This window comes from Cervus canadensis, chromosome 1, assembly GCF_019320065.1.
Source record: "Cervus canadensis isolate Bull #8, Minnesota chromosome 1, ASM1932006v1, whole genome shotgun sequence".
Taxonomy (NCBI): Eukaryota; Metazoa; Chordata; class Mammalia; order Artiodactyla; family Cervidae; genus Cervus; species Cervus canadensis.
The window spans coordinates 65649737-65675284 of record NC_057386.1 but is presented as its reverse complement, the minus strand read 5'-3'; the positions used below and the strand labels follow the sequence as shown (position 1 = coordinate 65675284).

Here is a 25548-nt window from a genome sequence, read left to right as displayed (position 1 = left end):
TGAATCTCAGCACGCCAGGCCTTCCTGTCCATCACAAACTCCCGGAGCTTACTCACTCATGCCCATCAAGTCGGCTAGTTTAAATTCAAGTTAGAGTGTTTAACTTGAATTAACATCATCCTAAGTTTAGAATATTCAGTATAATCTCCACAAAGCAACTGCGTATAGAATATACAGTTATAATAATTATAATATTTTTTGTTACGTCTATTTTACCACACACACCAAAAAAGTTCACCACCCTTTTGGCACATGTCCACTGGAAGCTCCAAGCTAAGAGATCTACTTAGGTCATTCCGCTCCAGAATTATGGGACAGAAGGGATGGCCTCTCCTGCTAGGAAATCTTATTCTCCTGAGTGCCTGTCATGTACCCCTAGCACCCTCCAAGACAGTCCCTGCCTTGGCTTGGGAGGCAGACCCCAAAACAATTTTAAAACAGTGTGAGAATAGATCAAAGCTGTCCAGAAAAGGCAAAATTCACAGAGAGGGGAAGTAGATGGGGGAGGGGTAACAGGAAGTGAGTGCTAATGGGCACGGTATTTCTTTCTGTGGAGATGAAAATGTTCTAACATTAGGTAGTGATGAATGTTGGGAATATACTAAAAACCATTGAACTGTTCATTTTAAAGGAGCAAATTTTATGGTATGTGAATTATATCTCAATAAAGCTATCATTTAAGTTTTTTTCTTCTTTTTTTTTTTTTTAATGGAAAAAAAAAAAGGAAAGCCAGAAAGTTGCAACTCTGGATTCTTGGCCTTTATAACTGGGCTCTCTTTTTTTAAAGAAAATTTCTATTTTTTATTTGTGCCTTGCAACTTGTGAGATCTTAGTTCCCTGACCAAGGATTTAACCTGGTCCCCCAGCCATGAAAGTGCAGAGTCCTAACCATTAGACCGAGATCCTTCACCTCATTGCCCCTGCTGGTAGGCACAGCCCCAGATTCACATCCTTCTCAAATTGCTACCCAACAGGCCAGCATGTGCTTCCTTCCCACAGCTCCACTGGAACATTCTGGATGAAGGGCTTGAGATGACTTGGTTTGACTCATGAGTGCATCCCAGGCTGAATGCTGTGGTGGGGTGGATGGTGGGGAGGTGGGTAGACCAACTCAGCATGGGTTATACTGGCTCCCCGGGGGGCAGGGGCCGGGGACCGTCGCCAGATGAATTGGGGGAGGGCAGAGGACAAAGACAACAGTTGCTTTGCAAAAGCAGAATGACTCCTGTAGCAGCTCAGTTGACTTTGGCTAGAACCTCTTTCCTGATTCAAGATCCAAGGTGTTGGATTTATGATGAGGTTCCACTCTACTGTGGGGATTAACGCTGTCCCTCTGCTTCAGAGTGCCTTAATCACGTCTTAATTACTTCTGAGTCACTGACACACAGTCCTTCCAACTGTTCGATTTCAAAGGTGTTCCTTTTTACCTCTAGTATCTGTTTTATCTTTAAAGACATTTATTTTTTCACTTACGTAGCTCAGAATAGAAATTTCAATGTCTAAGGGCTAAGCTTAGGCTTCAAAAGGCACCCGCCGTAGCTTCTGTGAGGTTCCCCCTGGAGAGGAGGCAGTGGCTGGACGGTGACTCACCAGCTGCCCCTCGTGTCTGAAGCTGGACTGGGAGTTTGGTGTCAGTCCTGCTGGGTCAGAGATGTAGAGGGAACACAGACGGAGGGTTTTGCTGTTCATTCTTGCTGCTGCTACTGCTAAGTCGCTTCAGTCGTGTCCGACCCTGTGCGACCCCATAGACGACAGTCCACCAGGCTCCCCCGTCCCTGGGATTCTCTAGGCAAGAGTACTGGAGTGGGTTGCAACTAGTTCATTCTTTAGCATCCAATATTACTTGACTCCATTAATGAGTTGAATTGTCTCTCTCCAAAATCCATATGTGGAAGTTCTAACGCCCAATACCTTAGAATACGACTTATCTCAGGGAGAGGGCTTTTGTAGAGGTAATCAAGTTAAAATGAGATCTTTGGGTGGACACTGGGCCAATATGATTGGTGTCCTACTAAAAAGAGGAAATTTGGAGACAGACACACACACACAGGGGGAACATCTTGTGAAGATGAAGGCAGAGCTCGGGGCGATGGCTCCACAAGCCAAGGAGCACCAGAGATTGGCAACAGAGCCCCCAGAAGCTAGGAGACAAGCGTGGACCAGCTTTTTCCTCATGGTCCCTGGGAAGGAACCAACTCTGCCATCACCTTGATCTCAGACTTGCCTCCACGATTGTGAGAAAATTAATTTCTGTTCTTTAAGCCCCCCAGTCTGTAGTCCTTTGTTACGGCAGCCCTAGCACACTAATAGATCTTTTGAAACCATCATGTAATCTATCACCCCCATGGGAGAGCACACCTTTTTTCTTGTCTCTTGCCCCATAAGCATGTCTCTCTTTCCCTAGTGTGGATCACACATCTTTACCTCCTTCCAGCCTTCTTCTCCTCCCTCGCCTTCAAATCCTTATCCCCCTTTGCCGACCCCATGATCCCATCATTCTCAGCCTCTCTAACGTCTGTTCTGGATCCCCTGTTCCCAGTCCCTGTAATAGCTCTTCTGGCATCACCTCCTCCTGGATCAAACTCTGACGAGGGAGGTATCCTGCTCCAGCTGTGGGCTGAATGCAGGTGTCTTAAGGCACTTCCCTTAGGCACTCAGAAGAAGAGCTCCTGGAAGGAGCAGTGACGGGTGACATTCCCACGGCCGCCGTGTGCAGGAGTCAGCTGTGGATGAGAGACTTTATGTCATAGCCCTCTTCACTCCTCTTCGACAACCACGGTGGGGTCACCAAAGCAACCCTCTGGGGTTTGGGATAATTGGTTTCTTCTCTTGGCTTTGGGTCCCTTGATGAGGGAGTAAATAAATAGTTGAAACAGGACTCGAGGCTGGAAAGATCTGGGTTGTAGAGGTCGTTTGGACATGTTGTGGTCGTGTGGCCTTATGGACGTTCCTTCACTTCTCTGAGTCTCGTCTGTTAAACAGGAATAGTAATTTATACCTCGAAGACTTGTTATGAGGATTAGAGAAGATAATAGTAACTATTCAGTTACTAAAAGCTATGTGTGTACAAGATACTATCTTGCAGGAAAGTGTGAAAGTGTTAGTTGCTCACTTGTGTCCAACTCTTTGCAACCCCATGGCCTGTAGCCCACCAGACCCCTCTGTCTGTGGAATTCTCCAGGCAAGAATCCTGGAGTGGGTGCCATCCCCTTTGCCAGGGGATCTTTTCGACCCAGGGATCAAACCCAGGTCTCCTGAACTGCAGGCAGATTCTTTACCATCTGAGCCACCAGGGAAGCCCGTGCTTTTGAGCTCTTAAGACAGGATCTGGGTAAACAGTAAAAACTTGTAGTGGGGCAGAAGAAGAGATGGGCAACCTACAGAAGTGTTTTATTTCTTATTCAGATGTTTTGAATAAAAGCCTAGTGTATCAAATATACTTGATTAAGCATGACAAGTTGCAACAAAATTTAAGGGTCCATTCAATTTTAAATACTCTAACTATGCTATATTTTATATTTTTTGAAATAAAAAAATCACTCTCAGTTGGAAATAGCTCTAATGAATTTTATATGGTGGTACTTTGTAGTGGATTGTGCATATGCATGTATAGCTCATTGAGACCTTAATTCAAATAATTCACTCAACATTATAACACTCATCACTGCTTCTCAGACAGGGACAGTCATCCCTGCTAGGGAACATTTGGCGATGTCTGGAGATGTTTTGGTTGTTGTGACAGGACAGTTCCTAAAATAAAGAATTATCCAGCCCAAAACATTAATAGTGCTGAGGTTGAGAAATCCTGCCCTCTCTTTCTCTGTTTCTCTCTTTGCATATATATACATATTTGCTTTATATATATATACATACTTATTCTATACATATTTATGTAAATATACATATATGTTATATATAAAACAAATTCTGAGATTTATATACAGTATATAGCATATAAATATACATGACACACAAATGGACAGTCATCATAGAAACATAATGAAAGCAAGCTACCTAGTTAAAAAAAAACTTTCCGGAAAAACTACTGATGGGGAGAGGAGGCGGTAAGACTGAGGTTCAACAGTGTCAGAGGAGTCTGCCGGTGGGGGCTGGGGATGCCCAGGATGTCAGGCTTCTGAGCAAGCCGGCCAACTTTCCAAGCTGTCTGCCAAGAGCACAGCCCAGTTCTGCCTCAGCCGAGTCGCCCATCTGTGAGCCTCGGCCGCTGGAGACAACAGTGTCGCTATCTCCACGTACAACTGGGCACAATGGCAGAGCAACGCACACTGGCATTTTTGTTCGCAGTTGGCAAGTTCACAATTAGAGCGATTGTTTCCGAAAGAGTGTGAGTGCACGATCGCTTCGTGTCCTTAATGTCTGCAGTGTGCTGAGCATAAAAGGTTAGCTGGGGGAGGGGGCACAGAAGTTTGAAATATTCAAATGCATGCAGAATTATACAGGCTTAAAGACTCCATTTCGGAGGCTCCTTCCTGCATCGACACAATGTCTTAGATTCTACCAAGGACTCAAAATAATCCCTTGCTTGGAATTAGGAATTGAAAAGAGGTCCATTAATTCTTTCAGGCTACCAGGTGACCGTTTTGTTGTGGGCAAAAGGGAAAAAAAATACCAGAAATGACACAGACTGGACTGGTGAAATTCCCTCAGGCACCCAGCCACCTCTTTTTTCTACACTGCGGCATCTAAGAGGCTGGCAGGCTTTCATTGTAAGTCCCATAGTTTATACAGGCATGTTTATTAATCATGGTTTAATTCTAATATTTTTAGTTAAAATAATTATTTGGCGTTCTTTTATCAAAAGACTCACTCTGTGCCACATGAGTGGCACATACAAATCCTTGTGTCTCCAGAGAATGGTATCAAGGTCTGGTCACCAAGACACTGTTTTGTTGGGCTTCCAGGTCTAGGAGTGAATCAGAGCAGTAGGCTGCTCAGTCCATGTGATTAATCAACAAATAGCTGAGGATTCAGCATTCAGCATGGAGCTAGGCGCTCTGAGATAAACAAACATAGGTTATGGTTATCTACAAATAAAAAGAGAAGTATAGATATACAAAGGAAAATATCAGATACTTTTATTTTAATGGGTTCAGAAGCAGTATTTATGGTGAAAGGCTGTTCCTTAGAGAGTGGATCAAAAGACTGCAGCGGCCAGAAAACAGAATTTCAGGCTTTCAGGATATCGTAATCTAGTTAGGGAGACAAATTAAATTGATAGTAGAGAATTAATGATTGCTAAATAGTTTGGTCTTAATTATCAGTGAAATGTAAATTTATAAAAGGAGAAAGCAGATTGGCTTCAGTAAAAGGTTTACTTTGTGAAACAGTTGAAAATAAGATGGGGTGAATAATTCATATTATGGAGAACTAGTCAAGAAGTCTGAAATTTGACGACACAAACAGAGACAGAAGCAACTCCCTTGAGCAAGGGGAGGACCGTCAATCAAGAGCCATAATAGCACTGGGCACCGTGCCAGGGGCTGGGGGCACCAAGATGCCCCGTGTGCGGCACTCACTCTGATGGAACTCACAAAGAGGCATTTTAACAGCCTGGTTCAGCTGCCCTCCACAGGATAGCCAGGAGTGAGGACAGTCCAGAGCTAGAGACCAGCCATGGAGTTGGGCAGGGGGATGATGAGGGCCTGGGCTGGTCTGTCTTAGGAGAGCAGAGAAAAAGTGAGTCTGGAAGGGACTGAAGCACTTGGATCCTGGAAAGAGACTAAAGGCAGGAGGGCAGGGACATGGGGAAAAGGGTGGAGCCCCCAGTTGCAATGGGGCACTTGTAAAGGCAGCCAACCGGAATGCAGGAGACTAGGAAGTTTTAAGATACTGAAAGGGAGACAATGGCAGGACATATGTGTTGAAATAAACAGTAGGAAGATGGAACTATGGACTGATGTAAGATAGATCAGAATGGTTGAATTATACAGAAAGTGAGGGAAGAGAGGAGAGATCAGAGCCAAGCCTTGGGTGCGTCATCCCTGGAGTCGGGAGCTGGGAGGGGAGGGGCAAATCAGAAGTTGTTGAAAAGGTCAAGAAGAAGTAGGAAAATGTAGTGTCGCTAGACCTAAGGGTGGAAAGAATTTGAAGGAGTGGGTTGCCAGGGTGGTTAAATACCAGAGAGAGGCTGAAGAGAATGAAAACCAAGATAAAGCCATTCATTGTGTGAGACTGCACTCTATAAAACAGCCTGTGGGTTTTTTGTTTTAAAATGGAATGAAAAGTATCAGATATTAATAAGCTCTGAAATCAAACATATATGCAAATGAACAACATCCAGGTTTTAGAATCCTGCAGGGCTGAGATAACAGTATCCTATAATCACACAGCATTTGTGTTTTTAGAGCATTTTCAAATACATTATTTCAACTGCCCTTTTACAACATTCCCGGGATGATTATATTCATAGTCTAAAAGCAATCTAATTTCCCCTTTTTCCTCATTTACTTGCTCAGTTACAGTCTGCATTTGTACAGCCATCAGTACTACTAACAATGAGTGACTCTCCAGCAGCTTTTAAATTTTATTTTATTAAAAAAAACCTTTTTTTTTGGTCCCGCCACACGGCTTTTGGGATTTTAGTTCCCCCACCAGGGATGGTCCGGGCCCCGCTGAATGGCAGTGTGGAGTTCTAATCACTGGACCTCCAGGAAATTCCCTCTCCAGCAAACCTTGCTAACAAAATGAAAAATGATGATAAAGAGGATGAAGCCTGTAGCAATAATACCCAACATTTATACAGTGTAAGGTGAGTTCACATATGTTATTTTATTTTACCTTTAACAATTCTGTGAGATAAGTTTCATTATCTCCATTTTATTTGCGTGGGCAACTGTTAAAAGTCCGTGCCCGAAACAAGTATGTTCAACAGGGGTTGTGTGCTGAGTCGCTCAGTCGTGTCCGACTCTTTGAGACCCCATGGACTGTAGCCCGCCAGGCTCCTCTGTCCATGGGATTCTCCAGGCACGAATATTGGAGTTGATTGCCATGCCCTCCTCCAGGGGATCTTTCCAACCCAGGGATTGAACCCAGGTCTCCCATTGCAGGCAAATTCTTTACCGTCTGATCCACCAGGGAACAGGGGCTAGACTAGACCAAGTAAATGAACTTTTCATAGTTAATAAACTGAAACTCCGCTAAGAAAAATGAAGGCAATCTTATCAAAGAATAAAAAAAAAAATCTCAACATATCAGGACACATCAATTAATCTATCCCCTTTCTATAAGCAGGCAGAATATAAAGCTGCTTACCTCATTTGAAAGTCTCATAAATTTCTGTTACTTAGAAATTGTATGATTGCAAGTGATAAGACCCAATTAAACTCATTTAGGGCAAAAAGTGGCAGGGAATTAAGTGACTCTATTGAAAAGTTGAAGGGCAGAAGTCCAGTCTAAAGTTTCAGACGTGGCTGGATCCGTGTGCAATTCAAGTTGAAAAAGAGCAAGCTCAGAGCTTGAATGGGCTGTGTGTGCAAGTACCACCTAGGAGTGGGCATATATGTTTGTGCTGGGAAGTAGTCGGGGTGGGGTGGGCAAGGATCAGCTCCATCTCGTGGCTGAGTCCCTTCACTGTCCACCTGAAACCGTCACATTGTTAATCAGCCATACACTAATATAAAACTAAAAAGTTCAAAAGAAAAAAAAAAAACTGTTTAATTAAAAAAAAAAAAAATCAGCCCTACCTCAACTACAAGGACTTAGAGTAGGGAAGGGGTGGTTCTCCAGAGGAAAACCAAGGGGCCCCTAGCAGAAGAAAGAAGAATGGATCCTGGGTAGGCAGAACCAACAGATTTCCAAATTACTCCTGTTTTCAAATAGTGTTGCACCAACTTTCTTGAAATTCTCCCTGTCTTTTTCTCACTGTTGACGACTTTGGGACTCAGGAGTTACCTACAAGGATACAGATACTCTGGGGCATTAGACTCATGGGGTGGCCAAGAAATGCTGTAAAAAATTCATGCCTCAGCCTAACCTCTCAAGTGAGGTCCAGACATTGGACTTCAACACCTCATGCTTGGTCCACACAGTAAATGTCTGAAAGGAAAAACAAACTGTGCAGAGTTAAAAGCGGGAGATAGCAGTTTATCACCTCATAGCTTTTCTTGCCTCCCTTCTCCCCTGCCATGCTATTGAAGAGGCTCTCGGACAGAATGGGCTTCCCAGCTGCTCAGTGATAAGGAATCTGCCTGCTCATGCAAGAGATGCAGGAAACTTGGGTTCTATCTCCTAAAAGAGGAAATGGCAACCCACCCCATTACTCTTGCCTGGAAAATTCCATGGACAGAGGAGCCTGGCAGGCTGCAATCTGTGGAGTTGCAAAGAGCAGGACACAACTGAGCACACATGCACGCTTGGACAGAGTCGTTTCCCCATCAGTACTGTGGAACCGAATGCAGAGAATACAGCAACCCCTACTGGTGGGAACTGGAGGCCCTCTGCAGTGAAAGTGCCCAGTCCTAACCACTGGACCGCCAGGGAGTTCCCTCCTTGGACAGATTCGATTCCTATTCTCTGTGACTTACTGTCTCCAAGGGAACAAAAGTGGGAGAGGAAATGAGGAGTCACATGTGTGCTCAAGGACACGCCAGTCCAATAAGGGAGAAAGATGAATCTGAGTGAGGGAAGGGGGTGTGTGTGTGTGTGTGTGTGTGTATGTGTGTGTGTTGAGGGAGGTGTGTGTGTGTTGCTTAATAACTTTAAAATCTGGTAAGCAAAAAGAAGTGAGCCGTGAACTTCCAGATGTTCAAGCTGGTTTTAGAAAAGATAGAAGAACCAGAGATCAAATTGCCAACATCCACTGGATCATCGAAAAAGCAAGAGAGTTCTGGAAAAACATCCATTTCTGCTTTATTGACTATATCAAAGGCTTTGACTGTGTGAATCACAATAAACTGTGGAAAATTCTGAAAGAGATGGGAATATCAGACCACCTGACCTGCCTCCTAAGAAACCTGTATGCAGGTCAGGAAGCAACAGTTAGAACTGGACATGGAACAACAGACTGGATCCAGATAGGAAAAGGAGGACGTCAAGGCTGTATATTGTCACCCTGCTTATTTAACTTATATGCAGAGTACATCATGAGAAACGCTGGTTTGGAGGAAGCACAAGCTGGAATCAAGATTGCAGGGAGAAATATTAATAACTTCAGATATGCAGATGACACCACCCTTATGGCAGAGAGTGAAGAGGAACTAAAAAGCCTCTTGATGAAAGTGAAAGAGGAGAGTGAAAAAGTTGGCTTAAAGCTCAACATTCAGAAAACTAAGATCATGGCATCTGGTCTCATCACTTTATGGGAACTAGATGGGGAGACAGTGGAAACAGTGTCAGACTTTATTTTTTTGGGCTCCAAAATCACTGCAGATGGTGATTGCAGCCATGAAATTAAAAGACGCTTACTCTTTGGAAGGAAAGTTACGACCAACCTAGATAGCATATTAAAAAGCAGAGACATTACTTTGCCGAAAAAGGTCTATCTGGTCAAGGCTATGGTTTTTCCAGTAGTCATGTATGGATGTGAGAGTTGAATTGTGAAGAAAGCTGAGCGCCAAAGAATTGATGTTGGAAAAGACTCTTGAGAGTCCGTTGTACTGCAAGGAGATCCAACCAGTCCATCCTAAAAGAGATCAGTTCTGGGTGTTCATTGGAAGGACTGATGTTGAAGCTGAAACGCCAATATTTTGGCCACCTGATGAGAAAAGATCCTGATGCTGGGAAAGATTGAGGGCAGGAGGAGAAGGGGAAGACAGAGGATGAGATGGTTGGATGGCATCACCGACTCAGTGGACATGGCTTTGGGTGGACTCCAGGAGTTGGTGATGGACAGGAAGGCCTGGAGTACTGCGGTTCCTGAGGTCGCAGAGTCGGACACCACAGAGCGACTGAACTGAACTGAACTGAAAACGAAGCCTGGCCCATTAGGAGACTTGAAAGTAGTCCTTTAGGGCTAGACGATAGTGCCTAAGGGCAGACTGACCCGGTTGAAGCTGGAGAAAAGAGCCAGGGGTCACAAGGGCTAAGTTTATTTTCATTCACGTGCTCTAAAGGAATGTTCTAAAGAGCATTTAAAGGGCTCTAAGAAATGTTTATTACAGACCGAAATCGCACGCATTCTGTCATTTTGAGCTTGTACATTTTCTGTTTGTGAGTTGGAAAAAAAATTACATCTTTAAATTGTATTTTAAAAATCAGTCGGAAAAATAACCCCAAAGCCTCCGGAAAAGCACCAGGATCCGGCGCTCCCGGGTTGCAGAGTCGCGGCTCGGCCACAGGAGGGCAGTGCAGCTCAGCGGACGGCGGAAACCGGCGCTGCTGACGGACGGTCTGCGGGCGGGGTCCCCGGGAATCCTGCCCCAAAGTAGCGAAGACGGTTCTTCGGGAACTAGGTGGGGCGCCTGGCCCCGGTTTGTAGCTTCCCGTGCTTCCTTCGTCCACCGTCTACCGACCTTCCCGCCCAAAACAGAAACGAAAGCAAAGCTCCGTTATAGCGTCTGGAGTACACAAATGTCTGTAAACGAACGGCCCCTGCAGCACTCGCTTGTATGGCATCGTCCCGAACAAGCACTCGCCTTCTAAAATAACTGCAAACAACCAAAATGTCCCAACAGGCAGGCGCTGACTAAGTGACTTGCGGTATGTTTATGCAAAGAAATAGAGTGCACCCTTTAAAAGGCAGGGTAGATGATGAGAAAATGTTAAGCGGAAAAAAAGAAGCAAAATCCAAACAATGTATAGCCCTATTTTTACCAAAGTGCTTATATTATATGTATTAACATAGAATTAAAAGCTGGAAGTTACCAGTGATAATCCTTGATGATGGAATTACTGTTGAGTTTTATTTTCTTCTTTATAATATTTTATAATTTATAAAATAACAAATGATGCTTTTATGCTTAGAAGAGGATTAGCAAGGGAAATCCCAATACAAAAAAGTAAATATCTATCCCCAAAGAAGAATAATTCTATAATTTTATCAGTTACATGAGACTATGTTGGCTCACGGGACTGAGTCCATGTTTGCTTATTAGCATTAGTGGAGTTTCCACTGATAAAGGCGAGGTGTTGAGAAGCACGCTCATAAATCCTTGAGAGAATAATGAAGCACAAGAACATATTAATAGTGATTATAAATAATTGTCTATTTTCTTCCGAATACTTTTCTGTATTTTTCAAATTTTATATAGAAAACATATACAGATTTTATTTTAAAAAATAAAAATAGCAAGCGCAGACTGCAAGATGAAAAATACAGTTAAATGAGTAGGAAGGGAGAGACATATCTTCCAGTCATTTAGAGATAGATCTTCCTTCTCTTCACTTGTCAGGTGTCATTTAAGATAGCTGTCATTCTTTTCAAGCCAAAATGACTTTTTTAAAAGGTTTTTTTTTTAATGCGGACCATTTTAAAAGCCCTTATTGAGTTTGTTACAATATTGCTTCTGGTCTATATTTTGAACTTTTGGCTGCAAGGCATGTGGAATCTTAGCTCTGTGACCAGGGTCTGAACCCATAATCCCTGCATTGGAAGATAAAGTCTCAAACCCTGGACCACCAGGGAAGTCCCCTAAAATGACTATTTTCGTAAATACATCTCTCCAATCATAAAAATTTAAAAAGTTGAAACTTAAAAACCTTTTCAAAATTACAAAAGCATGATGCAGTTTTTGTGAAAAAATAACTGGTTATTTTTTCACTTAGAACTGTAAGTATTTTGTTTTATGCTCTTCCAAATATGAAAACAGATGTCTTTTTAAACAAAGAAGGAACCTATTGCTTTCTGACCTGGTAAATTCATGTAACTACGTATTGAACTTTCACGAATGTTATTAAATACACCATTTTTGAAGTCTGGGCTGCATACTTATTTTAACATAAATGTGTATAATAATGTATTTAACCAGTTTCCTTTTGGTAAACATCTATTGATTTTCTAGTTTTTAGCCGTTAATAATGTTGAATTTAATATCTTTGTTTTTGTGTGTGTTTAACTATCTTTTCAGTAAAAATTGCTAGAACTGAACTGCTGAGTCAAAGACTTTTCAGCCCTTTGCCAATTGACACATTGGAGAGGGGGCTCCAATCTATACTTCCCTCGGTAGTAATTATTTTGCATATTATAGTGTTAGAATAAGCCTTAAAATCATATAGGGTTAGTCTTTCAACTTTGCTCTCCTTTTTCAAAGTTCTTCTGCATTTTGGGTCTTTTGCATTTCCATGTAAATAATAGAATCATTTGTTAATTTCTACCCAAAAAAATCTTCCGGTGAATCTAGAAATCAACTGAGGGAGAATTCCTGGTGGCTCAGGCAGTAAAGAATCTGCTTGCAATGTGGGAGACCTGGGTTCGATCCCTGGGTCAGGAAGATCCCCTGGAGAAGGGAAGGGCAACACACTCCAGTATTCTTGCCTGAAGAATTCCATGGACAGAGAAGCCTGGCAGGATACAGCTCATGGGGTCACAAAGAGTTGGACACGACTGAGCAACTAACACTCGCTTTCACCAAAAAATAATCTTCCAGGATTTTTACTGGGATGGCAGTGAATCTAGAAATCAGTTGAGGGAGAATTGATATAATTTACTTGATTATAAATTTATATGTTAGTTTTCAAAAATTAATAGTTTTTTAGAGCTCTGTTAATTTTATAGGATAATTGGTCAGAAAATATAGAGAATTCCCACATACTCTATCCACTCCCCAGTTTCCCATGTTATTTGCATTGTGAATTATTCTGGTACATTTGTTATAATTGATGAATCAATATTGAAACATTATTATTAACTCAAGTTTATCACTTATGTTACATAGGATTCATTATTTGTATTGTACAGTCTTTGGTGGTGGTTTAGTCACTAAGTTGGGTCTGACTCTTGGAGCCCCACGGACTGTAGCCTGACAGGCTTCTCTGTCCATGGGATTTCCCAGGCAAGAATACTGGAGTGGGTTGTCATTTCCTTCTCCCGGGGATCTTCCCATCCCAGGGATGGAACCCCAGTCTCCTGCATTGCAGGTGGATTCTTAATAAACTGAACCACCAAGGAAGCACCATTGTACATTCTTTGAGTTTTAACAAATATATTATGATGTGTATCTGCCATTATAGGATCATAGAAATTAGTTTCACACTACTGGCTTTTGTGTATTGATCTTGTATCCTACAACCTTGCTAAAATCCTTGTTAATGCTAGTGAATTTTTGTAGATTCTATTGGATAATCACCTGGTCTGATAATAAGAGAAGTTTTATGTCTTCCCTTCCAGAATCTGTAGTATGATGTTGGAAAGAAGTATTGATCCATGCCTGGATCCTGATTTTAGGGGATAATGCATTCAGTCTGTCACAGTTAAGTATGATGTTAACTGTAGATTTTTCACGGATGCCCTTTGTGAAGCTGAGAAAGTTCCCTTGTTTACTGAAAAAAATGGATGTCTGATTTTGCCAGATGACTTTATGCATCTGCCCAAATGATCTTATTTTTTCTTCTTTCAGTTTAAGATGGTGAATTACACTGATTCATTTTCTGATGTTATGCTAATTATGCATTCCTGGGATAAACCACACTTGGTCATGGATGATGCATTATCCTTTTTACTGCTGAGGTTTTTTTGTTTAGAATTTTTTTGCATCTATATATTTCTTAATTAATTTATATATTAAAATTTTGGGGGCTGCGTTGTTGCTGCACATGGATCTTCATTGTGGTATATGGGCTTCTCTCTAGTTGTGGCGTGGGCTCAGAGCACGTGGGCTCTGTAGTCGTGGGATGAGGGCTCAGTAGTTGCAGCCCAAGAGGTCAGTTGCCCCATGGCAGGTGGGATCTTAGTTCCCCAGCCAGGGTTGAAACCTACGTCTTGACCACTGGATCACCAGGGAGGTCCCTGCATCCATATTAATGGGTGGTATTGAGCTACAGTTTCCCTGTAACGTGTGTGTTTCTCTTGTTTTGGTTTTAGGAGAATGCTGGCCTCGTGGAATGAATCAAATTAAATTTAAGCTTTCTGGAAAGTTTGTTTTCAGTTGATATTGTTTCTTCCTGAAATGTTTGGTAGCTCTCACCAATAAAGCCATCTGGGCCTCCAGTTTCGTTTTGGGGAAGGTTCTTAACTAGAAATTCAATTTTGGAAATAGATATAAAGAGTTGTTTAAGCTGCCTCACAGTTCTTCTCGAGTGAGCTTTGGCAGTTTGCGCCTTGCAGATACTTTTTCTCTCGTTCACGTAGTTTCCTCACCGGCCTGCACTGCGGTGTTGCTGTTGTTTAGTCGCTAAGTCACGTCCGACTCTCTGTGACCCCGTGGACTGTAGCCCTCCTCTGTCCATGGGATTTCCCAGGGAAGAATACTGGAGTGGGTTGCCCTTTCCTTCTCCAGGGGACCTTCCCAACCCGAGGAACCCACATCTCCTGAGTCTCCTGTGCTGGCAGGCAGATTGTTTATCACTGAGCCACCAGGAAGCCCGTGCAAGTCAATACTCTCTTGGAAACTCTGCTGCGTCCCTCTGAGTGTCTCCAGGCTTCTCTTCCTGCCCAGGTCTTTCTTCTCTGGTTCTCTGGCCAGTGACTGCTAACCTTGTTACTTTCTTGGACTGTCAGCGCCATCTCAGTTCTGGGAGGCTGCTGGGCTGTGCTTGTATCCACTCCCTCCTCCCCAGCCCTGCCCTCTGCCCCACACAGCGGCCTAGAATCTCTTCCAAAGCTGTACACCGCAGCAAGCGTGGGCTTCCCATTCCTTGTTTCCTATGTTCCAAGGACCATTTTACTTCATTGCCTGATGTCCATTTCCTTGGGAATTCATGTTAAATTTTGCCTTTTTTCTTTCTTTGGGGACTTTTGGGTAAGAGAATAAATGAAGTCCCCTTTATTCCATCTTGTATGGAAACAGAAGCCCCTTGGGTGTTTTTTAGTATCTTCAAAGCAGTTTGCCCCTTTTTACAAAAACAAAAACAAAAAACTTTACTTGGCTGCACCAGATCTTACTTTCTGCACAAAGGGGATCTTCAGTCTTTGTTGCAGCACCCAGGGTCTTCAGTTGCAGCATGTGGGACCTGGTTCCCTGACCAGGGGTTGAACCCAGGCCCCCTGCGTTGAGAGGGCGAGTCTTAGCCACTGGGCCACCAGAGAAGTCCAAGTTTGCCCTTTTAATAATGGTCCCAAATTCTTAATTTACATTTAGCAGTGGCTTCGTATCTTTGAACAATACATTCTTTGAGAATTGCTTTCAAAAAATAATTTTTATTTCAAAAAAATAAAAAAAGATAATTCCTAATTAGTCCTTATTACTTACTCTATGAAAGTGCTATAAGCTGTAAAGCTCTAAACAGTTATTAAGTATTTTTATTGTTTGGTAGTCCATGCTAGACAACGCTTTATATGTTTTAGGCTTACATTGTTCTCTTGCTTTCACACAAGATTTTGAGGCAACTAAGTAATGAAATTCAGGAAAACAGTATTATGGAATGCTTAATTTTGCTAACTTAATTATATTTAAGAAGTTAAAATTTCTAGCTTAATGATGAGTCATTACACATGAGGATCCTGGAAAGGACTATTTTAAAAGTTTATATTGGGGAGGGCTTTCTCTTAATATCTTGACTTTACAAGTTCTAGAACTTTAGGAAATGTTTAAATGAAAGGAAAGGTAGCAAAAATTATAGTAATTAATGAGCACTAAGGACAAAAATTAAAATACCCATTCAGAGCTGCAAATATAAAACTGTACCTCTTATCATGACGTGAATTGAATTTGCTCTAGTGAACCCTGAAACCTATCAAGTTCAATTATTTTATAAATGATTAAATAATTATGCATTTCCAAAAATGATGGAATCTCAGTAAGGGCTTTCGGAGCTTTGAACTCTACTCAGTTCTTTTCTTTTTTAAATAACTGGTAATAGCTTAGTGAATAGTTTAGCAAACTCTTAAAACTTTTTTCACCCGTGGTGGATATTTTAAACATATATAAATGGGAAGAAGAATAAACATATGAGAGCCTTAAGATAAAGGTTAAGCTAGTGAGAAGAATTTCTGTTTTCAGAGAAATGCATTTGCCCATTCTGCCGCTATTTGGCAGAAGAATAACAACCAGCCAGCCAATCAGTCAAAAAAAGTAACAACTACCCCTTTCAAGACCACCTTATTAGTATTCACAGGTATCTGTCTCCAAGGCTTTAGAGATAATTAAATTAGCTGTGAATCATCACTTGAGAAAAATTATATTCTCTTCATGATAAAAGAGGAAATAAAACTAGCCATTTGATGGATGAACATTACTATAATGTGTATTCTAAAAGGGTAAGTTTGCAAGTCGTCATGAACAAACTCAATCAAATATGGTGAAGGAACTGAGACTCTGAATCAAATCCTATTCTGTATTTTGAGTCATCCAATTTTGATTCATACAGATACCACGCCCTTTCAAATGCAGAAACCAGCGAGCAGGATTGCTAGGACCCTTGACAGCTTTCTGGTTAAGAAGTTGCAGGCTCTTACACTGCAACTATCAGGAACTTTCTATTTGAATAGAACTGCAAGACTGAAGTTTCCTGTAAGAAAAAAAATGATTACTGACTGCTCTGTCCATTTGGAGACTTCTGGGTTCAAAGAGAAGAAGCACAGTGTCTTTCTTCCATGGGAGATCATCACATCAGGCGTCGGGATTATTCTAATCTTCTGCTTCTTCTAGACGACTGTGTCCTGCTGCAACTACAAGGATGCTAACCACCATGAATTAGTTTTTAGGAGGGAAACTTTAGTCTTTCCTTAAAAAAATTCAGTCCTGAAAGCTCTATCACATGCTTGGGGCATGGATGAATCTGGAAGATCTTATCCTGAGTGAAATAAGTCAGACACTATATGAGGTTCCTGGGCTTCCCTTGTGGCTCAGTGGTAAAGAACCCGCCTGCCAGTGTAGGAGACTTGGATTCAATCCCTGGGTCGGGAAGATCCCCTGGAGGAGAGCATGGCAACCCACTCCGGTTTTCTTGCCTTGGAAATACCATGGCTAGAGGAGCCTGGCAGGCTGCAGTCCATGGGGTCACAAAGAGTCAGACATGACTTAGCGACTAAACAGCAGTAACAACATATGAGGTTCCTAGAGAAATAAAATCCACAGAGACTGAAAACAGAATAGAGGTTGCCAGGGGCTAGGGGAGGTAAGGATTGTTTTTTTAAACTAATATAGATTTTAATTTTGCAAGATGAAAGGAGTTTTGGTGATTGCTTGCACAACAATGAGAGTATCTTTAACCCTATTGAGCTGTAAGTGTAAAAATGGTTAAGATGGAAATTTTTATGTCATGTGTGTTTTACCACAATTTAAAATCAAACAAAGAAACAAACAAATCTTCAGTAACTTCTAATTGCCAATAACAACAATTCCCAGTATTTTTTTCATCAAGGCATATATAGAAATGATCATTAACACACTAAAATGAATATGACAAGTCATTCAAGGTTAGAGGTGACCAGCCGGGGTCTCTGGCCTTCTCATGCTCCATTGGTTTGCCCAAAAGTCTGAAAGGATCAATAGCCTGGCACTTCAGTAACCCATTCACAGACCCCTAGTTAAGAATATTTTAAAACAAAAAAAGCAGTGCACTGACATATATCTAGGTGTGTGTGTGTGTGCTAAGTCACTTCAGTCGTGTCTGACTCTTTGCGGTTCTGTGGACCGTAGCCTGCCAGACTCCGTTGTCCATGGGATTCTCTAGGTATGAATACTGGAGTGAGTTGCCATGCCCTCCTCCAGGGGATCTTCCTGACCCAGGGATCAACCCCACATCTCTTACAACTCCTGCATTGGCAGACAGGTTCTTTGCCTCTAGCACCACTGGGAAGCCCCATATATCAAGGTATTGACTTATATATCCTATAGGCCAGATACTTTGAAGGGTGCAGACAATTTTGTTGAACCTGTGCTCATCTACCATTTGACTGCATCTCACTGGATGTCAGCTCCGTTTTTCAGAAATGCTGTCTCTTTAATCTACAGATTTTCAATCAGAAGTAGAACTTTAGCATCTCCAGTCTAAACATTTTTGTACCTACCTCCTGATATCAGGGGACTTCCCTGGTGGCTCAGACGGTAAAGTATCTGTCTACAATGCGGCAGACCTGGGTTTGGTCCCTGGGTTGGAAAGATTCCCTGGAGAAGGAAACGGCAACCCACTCCAGTATTCTTGCCTAGAAAATCCCATGGACGGAGGAGCTTGGTGCAGGCTACTGTCCATGGGGTTGCAAAGAGTTGGGCACGACTGAGCGACTTCCCTTTCCTTTTCTGATATTAGGCAGAGTTTCTCTAGGGAAATGGTTCTCAGCTGGTGGTCCTATACTCCTTCTCAATTGTTAGTGTGTTTACAAAACACCAGAGATCTTGTTCAAATGTTTCAGATTCCCTAGGTTTAGAGTGGGTCCAGCCTTTTACATCTCTAGCAATCTCTCCAATGTTGATGCTGCTGATCCAAAGGCCACACTTTGAGTATCAAGGCATTAGGGGATGTTCAGAAATGAATGGGAGCATTTTTGGTTGTCATGTGACTGGGAACACTCCTGGCAACACTCTCTGGTGGGGAGCAGGGATGTTAAGCTTATCGCAGTGTGCAGGAGAGTTCTGTGTAATGAAGAATTATCCCACCCAAGATACCAGTAGCTCCTTCTTTAAGGGGAGAAGCCATGCTTTCAGGCCTGATAGGATCCATGCCTAGTGGCATCCTAAATATTAATATTTAGGTTAAAAGTCACTAAAGGTTACATAACACATCAGAATGCAATGTGACACTCAAGAAAAGTTAAAACTACAGAAAAGGTTTAAAAGTCATTATTTAGTTTTTTTTTTTTTTTTTTTTTGGGGGTTTAAAAAAATACAATTAAAATTTTACCATCTATTTTTTCATGTGCTTAGAGTGGAAGTCAACCTGATATTAAATCCTGGTCTTAATCTTTAAAAAAGTGTTGAGGAGCCAGATTTCTCCTTCAAATTTTATGTTGTGGTTCACACTTTAGTGATACAAGTAAAAATGCCTGTATATATGGCTAGAGCAGGTGCTATGAGGTATTTAGATAAGATGAGGATTCTCTACAACTGGAAGCATGCCAAATGTAGATTAGATTCCATCTTCACTGCGCCCTTTTCTCTCATTCTCACATCAATTTTTGTTAGATGTTTGGATGCACGAGTCATTTTACTGCTTTCTGAACCTTAAGCCAGAATAGTGTCCTGTATGTTTCTGAGAGTAGTTGTAATATTAAGGAAACAGGCTGTAGTCCTAGACAGACTGGATTCCAATCCTGGCTCAGCCAGACATGTTGTTGTGTGACCTTGAACAAATTACTTAACTTCTTATATTCTCAGTTGTGAAATTGGATAAAACTAACACCTACTTCCTGGGTTTTTATGCATAATTAATAGATGAAAAACATTTAAAATAATGCCACAATCTGGTCAGCATTCAATAGATGTTTGTCACTACTAAATTATCCACTTGAGCTTGTTAAAGGGTATGTTTTTATGGCACAGTGTAGGAAGACAAAGGACCATCACAGTACAGAGGACGAGTACGGAACGTTATTGTGAAGTGGCTCCAAGAGAAGTTAATCGAGGTGTTTCTACACAACTGAACGCTATTAAATGGTGTAGACCAGTGTTTCTCACTTTTGAGTATATCAGAATCACCTGGAGGGTTTGTTAAACCATAGATGCTGGGTCTACCCTCTAAATTTCTGATTCAGTAGGTGAGAGGTGAGGTCCTAGAATTTGCATTGGAACAGGTTCCCAGGTGATGCTGGCATTACTGGTCAGTGACCACACTTTGAGAATCACTGATTTAGACTAGGGTTTCTCAGCCTTGGCATTAGTGATGTGTTAGAGCAGGTAATTCCTCGTCCTGTGCATTGAAGGATGTCTAGCTGCACCCCTGGCCTCTGGCCACCTGAGGCCAGCAGCACTTCTTCCTCCTCCCTCATTGTGAAAACCAGAAACATCTCCCCAGATGTTCCTTGGGGAGGTAAAATTGCCTCCTGCTGAGGACCACTGGTTTAGAAGAGTGAACTAGTACAATGAACCAATTTTAAAGATCAGTCTATAGTTTAAAAAGCAGGCTGCAAACAGACTTCCAGAAGTATGCATTCATTAACATCAAATCTGGAAATAAAACAATATATTTTTTAAAATACAAAAATATGTATTATAAGTATCAAAAACATGAAATGGAAGGATACAGGAAAATCACAAAATAGTTTCTGTGGGAAGAGAGGAAAGGACATGGGCCTGGGCCTGGGTGTTCTGTGATGGTCAAATGTTTTATTAAGTGTTAATTGTGAGCCATAGGTATGTGGATATTTATTACACTAGTCTCTGTAGTTTACTATACTGAGAACATTGTTTCCAAATAAAACACACACACACATATTTAGTAAATAAAGGAACCATTTACATTACTATTCGTGTTACTCATGTACTGATTGAAATATTGGTTTTAGAGTCAGAAAGACTAGAGTTCAAATCCTAATTGCACCACTGATGAGTTTCTGATCTCTGGAAACTTCAATTTTCTGATTTATAAGGTAGAGATGACCCTGATATGATTATCTTTATAAGCATTGACCGAAATAATGCATTTATTGTGTTAGGTCCTGCGAGAGGCAGGATTCAATGTGCAAGGATTATTTTTTTAGTTTTCTTTCTATGAGGGAAGATAGAGAGGGAGCTGGGAAGGCTGGGGAGAGCCATCAGACACGATGCCCAGTCTGATGGTGAGTCAGGCAGAGAAGGAAGACAGGTTGATGGAAGCATCCTAGACTACCATGCAGGCTATGTAGGGTTTGGCAAGGCAGCTGGGGAGGCCTCCAGCCAGTTGCCTGTTAGAGGAAGTCAGGCATCTCCACGACTGGGCTTGCCTTTGTATCTCTACTGTGCTCAGGCGTGAGCTGGGAACAGCCTGGAGAAATTCAGCCCAAACAAGACATCATTTCAGAGCCTGGTAACTGATCGGTGTGGCTGGAGATCCGCGAGGAGCGCCTGGGCCACCACAAATGCAGAGCTTCACCCAGAGCAGACGGTGAGCACACCGTAAAATAGTAGGTGCTAGTAACCACCGCGCACGCGTGCTAGGTCACTTCAGTCGTGTCCGTCGCTTTGAGACCCTATGGACTGTGGCCCGCCAGGCTCCTCTCTCCAGGGATTCTCCAGGCAAGAATACTGGAGCGGATTGCTGTGCCCTCCTCCAGGGGATCTTTCCAACCCAGGAATCGAATCTGAGTCTCTTAAGTCTCCCACATTGGCCAGTGGGTTCTTAACCACTAATGCCACCTGGGAAGTCTATTAATAACACCAAAACACTGCAGTACTAATACACTAATAATGACATTCTTTTGAGGCTGCTGTGTACTCAAAACATAAATGAGCACCTTTCCCAGTCTGCTTATCCATTCATCAGATGATGGATATTTGAGTTGCTTCCAACCTTTTGATACTTTTGAACAGTGCTCCTGTGGCAATAGGCTTACAAATATCTTTTTGAGATCCTGCTTTCAATTCTTTTGGGTCTATTTACAGATGTGGATTGCCAGATCGTACGACAGTTCTATTTTTAATTTTTTGAGGAACTACCAAAGTTTTCCACAGCAGCCGTACCATTTTACATTCCTATCAACAGTGTATGTGTTCCAATTTTTCCACATCCTTGCCAACATGTTATTTTCTTTAAAAAAAAAAAGTTTTTATAATAGCTATCCTAATAAGGTGAGGTGGTATTTCGTTGTGGTTTTGATTTGCATTTCCCTAATGATTAGTGATGTGGAGCTTCTATTTCATGTGCTTGTTGGCCACTTAAACATCTTTTTTGGAGAAATGTCCAAGTTCTTGGCCCATTTTTTTAATAATCAGGTTGTTTTTCTGTTGTTAAGTTAGAGCAATTCTTTTTTTTGTTTAATGATTTTGTTTATGGCTGTGCAATTCCTCGTTGCTGCATGGGCTTTTCTCTAGTTGTGGTGAGCAGGGACTACTCTCTAGTTGTATCCGTGGGCTTCTTACTGTTGTGGCTTCTCTTGTTGCAGAGCGCAGGCTCCAGGACGTTTGGGCTTCAGTAGTTGCAGCACGTGGCTCAAGTAGTTGTCGCCCACAGGCTTAGCTGCTTCGAGGCATGTGGGATCTTCCTGGACCAGGGATCGAACCCGAGTCTCCTGAACTGGCAGGCGGATTCTTTACCAAGCCACAGGGAAATGATTTTTAGTTTTCCACACGCTTATCTAGTGAGAGAGGCCAGGATCAAGAGGCCTGGGAGCTGGGAGCCCTCAGCCACAGTTCTGGCTCTGCCATCAAAAGCTCTGGGGCCTCTGGCCAGCACCTGCTGCTCCCTCAGTCAAGTCCGACCCTTTGTGACCCCATGGACTGTAGCCCACCAGGCGCCTCTGTTCATGGGGTTCTCCAGTCAAGAATGCTGGATGGGTAGCTATGTTCTTCTCCAAGGAATTTTCCCCACCCAGGGATCGAATGCAGGCCTACTGCGTTGCTGGCAGATTCTTCACTCTCTGAGCCAACAGGGAAGCGCCATGTATACCTATATCCTCTCTTTTTTATGTTTCCTTCCCATTTAGATCACCACAGATCACTGAGGAGGGTTCCCTGAGCTATACGGTAGATTCTCATTAGTTACCTATTTTATACATAGAATCAATAGTCTATATATGCTAATCCCAATCGTCCTATTTTTTTCAAGTATTTTAGCTCACATGTTTAGGTGGGGGGTTTTTTTGGTCAGTTTTGAATTAATTTTTTATAACTCCTGAAGATTTTTGAATAAATGAAGTGATGTGAAATGGTTGTGAGCTAAGGATTTAGAAGTGGATAATAATCACAAATAGGAACCTCATGCATGTCCTCAGATCCTATGTTTCATGTTAGCCACACTAAATACAATCCTTTCTGTAAAAAGGACTTGATAAACTTGAACAGTGGTTCTCAACCTTGACTGCCCTGGACTTAGGTGGAGAAGCTTTAAAAAATAGTGATATCTGGTTTCCACCCTAGAGATTTTTATTTCATTGTTCTGGAATACAGCCTGGGCATTCACTGTTAGTTTTAAAAGCTCCCCAGTTGATTCTAATATGCAACCAAGAACAGAAGCACCTTGCTAGAGAGAGTTCCAACAGTACAAAATTAAGCAACAGTTAGTTCATTGTGTGATCATCACTGTTTATTTGCTTTACTCATAATAAAAGACAACTTGTAGATTTAAGAAAAGGGAGAAAAAAGCTTGCATCCCAATGTTTCTAATTCAATGTACTGCCTTCCCCAATATTTAGTGATGTTACAGAGAATCCAGCTTCATAGATTTATAAATTTTTAAAGAGCTCTTTAATGATGACTATGCTATTATTTTTATAACTGTAACTTATGCCTCTTTCTCTTAAAGGCATCATATGTTGACTCCATGAGACACATTCAAAAGGAAAAATACTTGCATATAAAATATGCTGAAGAATTGTAAATAAGCTTAGAATAAAAAAATGGAACTCTTTATAGATTGCTAAACTGAATATTCAGGCTACAGATAAAAGCCTCCCCCCCTTTTTTTAAACTACTTAGCTTTGGAAATTTCACTGTTCATCAGTTATAGTTTTACAAATTCTGGGAAACTGAAACTGAAACTCATTGTCAAAGGCGGTGGACACAGAGAAGTCTGGAGGGCGGTGTGGGGAAGCAGAGGAGGAAGGGAGGGATAAGAAGAGTTGTGTGTTTTTCTGTCCTGGGATTCAGCCCTGATGACTGAGACACGGAGCAGTGAACAGAACATGCTTAGATCAGGGGTTGTTTTGATAACAGAACATCATACATGCCTTTCTTTACACTAGATCTTATAGTTTTCAGTTTGCAAAATCACAGCTAAGCTGCAGGTGGCAAAATCCCATGGCTGTTTAGAATTAGAGGGATGTAAATTAGATGTGATGAAGCATGGCCCTTTAACTGTTTCCCCCCGTGTTTTACACTAGCAGTTCTCAAACCTGAGTGTGCATCAGAATCACCCGGCAGGCTTGTTACGCCACAAATTGTGGGCCCTGACAAACTTCTGGTTGATAACTCTAGGACAGGGCTAACTATTTCCATTTCTAACAGGTTCACAGTGGTACTGATGCTGCTCTGGGAGGAGAGGACGCGCATTTTGTGAAGCACCGTTTTATACTGACGCTCTCTGGGCACAGGTGTCTCCTACTGATCCCCATTCTTGAGTTTTCAGTACATCTTTCAAACTGATGTTTGTATTTGACGAAAGGATTGCTTTTTAAAAAAATGCTTTTCTGGGACTTCCCTGGTGGTCCTGTGGTTAAGACTCTGAGCTCCCAGTGCGGGGGGCTCGGGTTTGATCCCTGGTCAGGGGACTAGATCCCACATGCCACAGAGTACAGCTAAAAAAAATTAAAAATGCTTTTCTTTGAACATGGTTTCAATCTAATATCTGCTTTTATTTTTCAACTGAATAAAAAAAAGTCTACTGAATATTTCCCAGGATGCACATATGTGGATATATGGCTGGGTTCTAATGTGCATTCCCATAATTATTCATACAGATGCATTTGATTTGTAAACTATAATCCTTTTTCTAACTATACCAATGGATTTTACTGTTATGTCTCCTTTCCAAAATCTGGATAATCAGAGTTTTGAATTACAGGAGAGGAAATTAAAGTAGGAAATAAGGGCTAATGACACAGAAGGTGTGAATTTGTCCCTCCAAAATTCTTACGTTGAAACCTAATTCCTTGCGTGATGCTGTTAGGAGTGGAGCCTTTGAGAGCCGATTGCAGCATGACCGTGGAAACCCCCCAGCCCAGAGAATGGAGAGCACTCTTACAAAAGGCCGGGGAGCACGCTCTTGCTTCCTCCACCACGAGAAGATGTGATGAGAAGTCTGCAACCCAGAAGCAGCCCGCACCCTACTTATTCCACTTGATCTCAAATTTACAGCCTCCAGAACCATGAGGAGCAGATTTCTGTCGTTTTAAGCCCCTCAGCCTATGGTTATTCTGTTGCAGCAACCTGAATGGACAAAGAGCGAGGCAGATTTTATTAGAATAACTGGTGGATTTCAATTATTCGTGCAATTTCATTCTATGAATAATCAAGAGTTCACTGCAGCTATAATTTTCTGTTGAAATTTTTCTTTTTAAAAGCTCCACATAGCAGCTTAATTATAATCTCTCTCTGCCTACTCAGAGAAAGTTCTTGAAACTGGCAGTAGGTTTCCTAAGTATCTAAGAGTTTACCGTGTCATTTGGTTGCCTAGAACTGAGGATAAAACATCCAGTGTAAAATGTATGTAGTAGGGCTAAAGAGAATGCAGTTTGTGAGTAATATAAAAGATAAATGGCAAGCATTCTTAAGACTGTAACAGTAGATAAATTTAAAAACAAAAGGGGTAGATGACTTGGAAAATGTTAGTTTTTCCTCTATTTTTAAGAAAAAGGTTATTACCAGTTACAGTGGGTAGCTCCTGTGAAGAAAGGAGAAAACAACAGCCCTTCAGATGTCATGAAAG

The 25548-nt window shown here is 41.8% G+C and overlaps 1 long non-coding RNA gene across 1 annotated transcript; it reads left to right on the top strand.

Moving 5' to 3' along the window:
• The first annotated feature begins 4232 nt into the window (after positions 1–4232).
• Positions 4233–24888, top strand: LOC122453355. The gene is made up of 3 exons (XR_006273027.1): positions 4233–4345; positions 6604–6769; positions 24790–24888. It is a non-coding gene; the product is annotated as an uncharacterized LOC122453355 (long non-coding RNA).
• Positions 24889–25548: the final 660 nt, after the last annotated feature.